Source organism: Eutrigla gurnardus (assembly GCF_963514095.1).
Source record: "Eutrigla gurnardus genome assembly, chromosome: 1".
Classification (NCBI taxonomy): domain Eukaryota; kingdom Metazoa; phylum Chordata; class Actinopteri; order Perciformes; family Triglidae; genus Eutrigla; species Eutrigla gurnardus.
The window spans coordinates 36,813,702-36,822,252 of NC_139915.1; positions in this window are offsets into that span (position 1 = coordinate 36,813,702).

The window sequence follows — 8,551 nt, forward strand, 5'->3', positions numbered from 1 at the left end:
CCGGGCCTCGCCGGCCGATAACGAGCAGAGAGATGAGTCACGAATCACCACGGCAACACGCACCTCTCATCATGACACAGAGCAGGGTGCATCATGGGTAGCAGCGGCGGTGTGAGGGCCGGAGCGTCCCACACATGGCTATAAAAACACTGACTGTACCGTGGTGCGTTCAAGTACTGGCTACAAGCATCGCCGCGGGTAAACATGGACTCCTCAACTCCCAGTGGAGTCTTTAGACCACTTCAAAGAATTTAAATCTCTCTCAATAACGCTGGTTTCTTCTTCACCCTGACTCAGCATCCCCCTCCCCCTCCCTCCCCCTCCTCCCTCCTCCTCCCCCCCTCCCCCTCCCTCCTCCCTCCTCCATTTAAAAGTTGTGAGTTAAAGACGCTGGCTGATGTGCACAGATGTGTATATTGATTTTGAGGGTCTAATGATGAACTACTGCTCAGATCCTTCTGGTCCAGAAACAAAGGTCTCAGAGAACCAGGTCTCAGGGAACCAGGTCTCAGGGAACCAGGTCTCGGTCGCTGAAGTAAAACAATAAGAGAAAGTGGAGGACCAGCTGGAGCAGGTGTGTCAAACTGATCCAGTAAAGGGCCGCTGTGGCTGCAGGTTTACATTCCAACCAAGCAAGCACACACCTGACTCGACTTATTCACCGACCTGATTGGCCTTCACACCTTGATTGGTTGGATCAGGTGTGTTCTTGCTTGGTTGGAATGAAAACCTGCAGCCACAGCGGCCCTTTACTGGATCAGTTTGACACACCTGAGCTAGAGGAAGTAAACATTCTCCACCATGATTGTGATCTGGACGCCTTTTTCAAAGTCACTTGTGAAGATATTGACCATTATTGATTCCAATAATGGAGTGATCAGTCCCGTTTCAGATCAATCAGTGGTATTGATCGCCTAGTGAACACAAACACCAGGAAACTGTTTCAACCACGCTGTTCTTCTAAACGATGGCAGGAACCGGCTGAACATCACAGAAACAATCAAAGGGACAGGCAAGGCATGCTGGGAGTTCAGCCCCGGGGGAGGGGAGGGACAGTCGTCTCCCGGGAGACGGAAACGCACTCACAGCTGGATCTGTCATTATGGGATGGAGACTATTTTACTGTTTTAACACAGAGGCGTTCCTGAACCAGGAGGAGCTCCTGAAGTTTGAGTTTGTTTGTGAAGAAGAGGCGGAGCTCACCTTCCTGTCACTAACGTGGGCTGGAGGACCCAGAATAAAGTATTGATCTGTGATTTAATATCAATAACCAGATGAAAAGGATGCTGAAATAACTCCATCATGATGGTGATCAGTAAAAAGTGCTGAGTAGGGGTGTGAATCTTTGGCTTCACTTCGATTCGATTAACGATACAGTAGTTGGCGATTCGATTTTTGTAACGATTCGATTCGATTCTGTAACTTGTAACCAAAATTCTATATCCATTAAATAAACATGCAATAATGCGAGTGAGACTATTTGTATTCTTCTGATAAATAACATTAATTCTATAAAAAAGTAAACCTGCAAAATATTTTATGCTGGATACAAAAATGTAATTAGAATATGCTCAGTTATTTTGAACATTTTCAGTAGACTACATGCTGGCAGGGGAGAGAGTGTCTTAAACGTATTAAAACATTAATCATAAGTAAGAATCACGATTCATCCGATTAAATGCATTTATTGGTGAAGCCAAAACGATTCATTCTATTTATTGTAGCAGATCTATTTAGTAGAATCTATAGGACTGACAATCAATTCATCGATTAATCGAATGAATTGTTACACCTCTAGTGCTGAGTCATGCTTTGTTAGGTCTGTCTGCAAGACCACAAGATAACTACTGTTAAAACGCTGGTTTTCTGAATGGAGTCTGGTTGATGGGTGCTAGGCTACGCTAACATTGTAGCTGCTCCATCAACACTCCAAATAAGGTCATTTAGACAGAAACTCCTCATTATTATTACGATATTGTGGACATGATGGTACGTTAACTTTAAACTTAAAGATCAATGAAACTACAGACCTGACACTTAAAAACTACAAGATGACTTTCTCTGTTTAAACTCAAATATCACCATCAGATAAAACCAGCATCCATCAGGTCGACTTCCCTCAGGGGAGTTCTTCATCCCTTTCTTATCGCAACAAGACCAACGTGGTCACACCTAAAGAGGGGCGGAGCCTCAGGAGAGTCAAAATGTCAACAAAAGAAAAAAAAAAAAAAAAACCTGGGCTCCGGCAGCAACGAGGTCACGGAGAGACGTGCGTGGTTGAACTCGCTCCAACACGTTCCTCATTTGCCATCGCGTGAGGCCGCGGGCCGTAAATAAGTGTGTGATTACCCAGCAGCCATCAGGAGGGGTTAATGGAGGAACCATTAGCAGCGAGGAGACGGGGGAAGCAGGAAGCAGCCGCGGGCGTAATCAGCACATCTCGGCTGTTAATCCAGCAGATTAGGAACCATCAAGATGGCTGGAGACAGGTCAGCACCGGATCAGAGAGAAACCTTTACTGGGATCTACTTTCAGCAGCGGAGGAATCCACTTTGGCTGCTGCAGTGAGGCAACAAATAAAACTCAAAGCCAACAAGAACTCTCCGTCACAATAAAAGGCTGTAACGAGAGAAGGGAAGAGGCTGAATGAGGAGTATTATTACCCAGAGTGCATTAAGGCTCACTCAGCAGAGTTTGTAACATTAATACATTATTAATGTTACCGCCCTGAAATATTGATCAGCCACGTTTTAATGGTTTGGTCCACTTCCGTGCAGACAACAGGAGCTCGTTAAGGACCGGACAGAGTTAAAACCCCGCTGGAAGACCAGAGGACACTAACCTGTCAATCAGCAGGTAGCCCCGCCCCTAAAGCATCCCCTGCTTTCTGGTCTGGTGGAATCTAAAAATAGATAATAATGGAGCAAAACTGCTTTGCATTGACAACATTAATCAGGAAACGTGTATTTTTCTGGCAGGACTTTTTAAACATGAGGTTCATCAGCAAACCTCACATGTCCCACGAAGGAACCTTGAGGGACGCCACAACCTCACTGCATCCAAACCGTATATAATAATATATACTCGGATACGACACAAGAGCCAACATTATGTATTTCTTGCAACGTGCGCGGCTGGGAATGCCGCTTTTACTAAAAACGTGATTCATGGCCCGGACTGCGATCTGAAACGTTGAATCCGAGGCTGAGCGTACGTAAGTGAGTCACATGTTCTCGTCCTGTGATTCACTCCAACGAAGAACATCCAACACAGTAAATGTTTCACAGCGTCTTACTTTAAAAACCGTGCAACAGATGGCCACTCGGAAGGACACTAAAAAAATTATTACTTTGTGCCAGAAAGGAAATTAATAAGTAACTTTTTTTAATTAATTATACTTTTTTTAATTTGCCTGTCTCCCACACAGCGTCCTCGTCTCATACCCGACTGCTACTTTCTATTTTTACATACATGCACGAAAATTACACGTGGATTCTTCTTCAAATTAAAAAAAAACTGCTGTTTCTCTCCTTTTATTTTATCCTACAGCCTCCTCATCCTCCTTCCTGATTAGCACCCTACTCAGGCATCTGTTGCCCCTAGCAACAGGTCACACGGCTTCCCAGATCCGATCAAAATCACCATTGATTGTGTACTCACGTGTGAAATGATTCGCTCCGCCGAGCGACTCGCCTCATGTTCACAAGTCGTTCCTTCATAAACACAAACACCGGAGTCTGAAAACTCACCAAGAACCAGTTTTAGGCTACGTTTCCATGACAACGCTCTCGCTTAAAAAACAGGAACACTTTTACCTTTGCGTTTGAGAGAAGTTCCTCATTGAGACATTTTTTATTTTTATTTTTTTAGAAAGCGGCGTGCACATGGATCTGTGCCTCCAGGCCAGCAGGTGGCGGTGAAGCATTCTGACAGAGCCCCCTTCAGGTGCAGGTGAATAATCCGTCTATCTGATCACACCTGATCACACGGCGTCGCCTCAGTTCAGTATTCGGATACACCCAGAATGAGCCACAGGACACCACGGCTCTGTAACGGCCGTAGCGCCGATTTGACCATAAAATATTTACTTATTTGATTTATTTGAACCGTTTAAAACTTCAGGGAACTATTTAATGTATTTGTAACGTTGAAAGGTTGATACAAACGGATGCTTTAAGGAATTTGAGGAAGTTTGTTCCATTCTAAATCTACATACAAAGATCGGTTATTGGTCTCAGGATGAACTGATGTTTTTAATGTGTGGGAGGAGCCTCTCAAGTGGGAGGAGCCTCTCCCCAGCAGACCAGCTATATCAGGTGGTCTTGGAGAGACCCGGGCTGATCAGCGTCTCCCCGCTAGAAGATGATCTTCACTGTTTTCCCACTTTATTCTTTATTCTGTTAGAATCCCGGGGACCTCGGGTCAGGGGTGCCTGCGGGCGTTCTCCCGTCCGATCGCACCTCTGGATGGTTATCACGCAGAAGATCAGCTGTCCGTCTCCCAGGGCAACGAAGGCTCCTCCACTTAAAATAAAACACCCCAGTAACACTGGCTAAAGCAGGTATTATAAATCTGTCCCATGAAGGAGATTATTAAAGTTCATTCATCTGATCTGATCCTGGTTTTGTGTTCTGGGAGATTTTAAGTCTTAAATATGGATTATTGAACGTTTGCACGTCTTTCCGTTGGAAATAATCCTCTTCACGTCAACTTTGGAGATTTCTTTTCTTTCTTTGTCTGATGATCCATAAATAAATGAAATAAATCAGCTGCTCCCAGTTTGACCAGCAGCTGCAGGTTACTGGATTCATCACGGAGGATGTAGCTGCTAAACAAGTGATCCGTCTATTCTGTACCTTTCCTTTTCTGTATCTGTTTGTGTCTGCGCGCGTGCATGTGCGCGTGTGCATGTCTCAGCGGATAAGACTGTATGCTCAGTCCGACCTGACCCAACACTCAGGTCACATGTAGCGGACACACATACACGCGTGCGTACGGAGGCGCGCACACACACGTTGTTTATATGTTCCACAGCGACACGGAGAGTAAATGTCCCTCACCTGTGTCCGTAGTTCTGCAGGCTGTTACTTCCACCGCGGTTCACTCCATCTCCTAATCCGGGGGGGGTAAACCATTCAAATCCACCCAGAAACAGGGAAACGGCTCCGCGTGCCAATCCACAAGGTGTGCGCGTGAGAGAGAGATTAACAGCTCTGAAAAAAAACTGTCGTGAAAACGCGCACGCGAACACTGAGCTCCGGCGCGCGAGGGACGCCGGGCGCGAGGACGAGCCGAGCAGAGACGCCGTGCGACGCTTGCAGAGCTCCGGGAGGAAGAGGCCGGGTCCGGGCACAGTTCAGCCCCAGGACGGTGCAGCCTGCCCGGGCGGATGAGTGAGGAGGGACGGTGGTCGGAGGACGGAGTCACAGTGCTGGCCGCTCCGCTCGTCTCCTCCTGAAGAATGAGGCTCAGAGGAGCACTGCCCCCGCCCACCGCAGTAGGCCCCGCCCCCACACGGGCTCAGCCAATAGCAGAGAGTCTCTCTCTCTCTCTCTCTCTCTCTCTCTCTCTCTCTCTCTCTCTCTCTCTCTCTCGCTCGCTCTCAGCAGGAGCCAATCACAGACGTCCTGTGAGCTGCAGAGGTTTTTCCCCGAGTGCGTTCAAGAGATTTCACAGCGTTTGAAAACAACGATGGACGATGTGGTCGGCTTTGATCAACAAAGGCAACTTCAACAGGAGGTTGTTTCAGGGCACGAAGCAACTTCCGGTTCTGAAAGGTGAGGGTCATTCTGTCTGGAGGGGGTCCTCTCTGGCTTTGCCCACTTGTGTTTGTCAGATCCACCTCCTCCACACTCCAAATATGGTCACTTCCTTCTACTGGCTGCAAAACAAATCCAAGATGGCGACAGCCAAAAGTGATGTCACAGCTCACCAATCGAGAGACGCACCACGGATGTCTGAATAGTAAGCTAGGTAGCTAGTAAGCTAGTTAGCTGGGTATCTAGTTAGCTAGGTATCTCGTCAGCTAGGTATCTCATTAGCTAGTATCTAGTTAGCTAGGTATCTCATTAGCTAGTATCCAGTTAGCTAAGTGTCTTGTTAGCAAGTATCTAGTTAGCTAGGTATCTAGTTAGATAGTATCTAGTTAGCTATGTGTCTCGTTAGCTAGTATCTAGTTAGCTAGGTATCTTGTTCGCTAGTATCTAGTTAGCTAGTATCTAGTTGGCTAGGTATCACGTTAACTAGTATCTAGTTAGCTAGTTATCTCGTTAGCTAGTATATCTTTTAGCTGGGTATCTAGTTAGCTAGGTATCTCATTAGCTAGTATCTAGTTAGCTAGGTATCTCGTTAGCTAGTATCTTATTAGTTAGTGTCAAGTTAGCTAGGTATCACGTGAGCTAGTATCTAGTTAGCTAGTTGGCTTGGTATCTTGTTAGCTAATATCTAGTTAGCGAGGTATCTTGTTAGCTACTAACTAGTTAGCTAAGTATCTAGTTAGCTAGGTGTCTCATTAGCTAGTATCTAGTTAGCTAGTACTAGTTAGCTAGTATATAGTTAGCTAGTATATAGTTAGCTAGGATCTAACCGACTCTGCTGATGGGTGCTGCTGGGATCTCAGGGAGTCCAACACTGGATGGAAGACAGTTTATAGGTCGATATGGAAACGATACATTCATTTGAATGGGAATGTAATAATGGGATAATAATACATGATTAATAAAATAAAATAAAAGACCCGCTTGCTCTCTGTAGGCTGTTTTTGGACTAAATGTTCATACATCACAAACACGGCCATCGGCCCGTGCGACGTCGTCTGCTTGTGAACAGTCTGAATGAAGGAACGCTGTTGCATTAGGAGGGAAGCGTTGTATAGCTGATCAGGTTCAATGGAAAGCTCCTGTAACGTAAAGCTGCACCTTCAGGTCTGAACGTTTTCACAAGGTTTGAACGTCTGTTAATGTTTAATCAGCAGCTCAGACGGAGATGTGAACCTTGGACCTGGAATCTCTACGTGATCTCTGTAGTCATCTGTTCAGGCTAACGGGTGCAAAGAGAAGAAGAAGAAGGTTTTGAGTCTGGACTTGGAGGGACGTTGGAGACTGTAGACGATTAAACAGCTGAGGAAGTAAACAAACAAACTACCGCAGCTTTTTATATTCTCTGCACAGTCTCAAGCTGCTTCCTACATTACCCACAATGCAACCCCTGTTCAGGAAAGTAAAGCTGATGCTGAAGTGCCTTAATTCTCCATTGTCCCTGCTGGCCACCAGGGGGCGACTCCTCTCTCTGGTTGTGTAGAAGTCTATGAGAAAATGGTCCTACTTCTCTCTGCTGGCCACCAGGGGGCGACTCCTCTCTGGTTGTATAGAAGTCTATGAGAAAATGGTCCTACTTCTCTCTGCTGGCCACCAGGGGGCGACTCCTCTCTGGTTGTATAGAAGTCTATGAGAAAATGGTCCTACTTCTCTCTGCTGGCCACCAGGGGGCGACTCCTCTCTGGTTGTATAGAAGTCTATGAGAAAATGGTCCTACTTCTCTCTGCTGGCCACCAGGGGGCGACTCCTCTCTGGTTGTATAGAAGTCTATGAGAAAATGGTCCTACTTCTCTCTGCTGGCCACCAGGGGGCGACTCCTCTCTGGTTGTATAGAAGTCTATGAGAAAATGGTCCTACTTCTCTCTGCTGGCCACCAGGGGGCGACTCCTCTCTGGTTGTATAGAAGTCTATGAGAAAATGGTCCTACTTCTCTCTGCTGGCCACCAGGGGGCGACTCCTCTCTGGTTGTATAGAAGTCTATGAGAAAATGGTCCTACTTCTCTCTTGATGTATTATCTCAGTAAACATTGTAAACATGAGTTTATGGTCTCAATCTCTAGTTTCAAGTCTTCTTCAATCCAGCATGATGTTCATTTAGTACATGATGGTCCGTTTAGAGTCCACCAGACCAGAAAGCAGGGGATGCTTTAGGGGGCGGGGCTTACCTGCTGATTGACAGGTTGCCACCACGCTCAATGACGTCCCTGTTGATCTTATTCATCACATATTCACATCGACACGTGTCCAGCGGAGTCTCCATGGGAGGAGGACGTGAGGAGGAGGAAGAAGGTGAAGCAGCAGAAACACAAACAGATCATAAATTATTCACACGAGTTGTTTTTATGAGAACGTGAAAGAAATGAGACGACTAAGTTTCACTGAGCTGCAGCTCAACTCCGAGAGACACACACACACACAGAGACACACACACAGAGACACACACACACACACACAGAGACACACACACAGAGACACACACACACACACACACAGAGACACACACACAAAGACACACACACACACACAGCCACTTTTGAAAACACACAAATATATTCAAGGTGAAGCTGAAGATCCAGAAGAGGCAACATTATGCAAATAGTCCATATGTGCTGCTGTCAGAGCACACAAGCTGTGTGTGTGTGTGTGTGTGTGTGTGTGTGTGTGTGTGTGTGTGTGTGTGTCTCTGTGTGTGTGTGTGTGTGTGTGTGTGTGTGTGTGTGTGTGTGTGTGTGTGT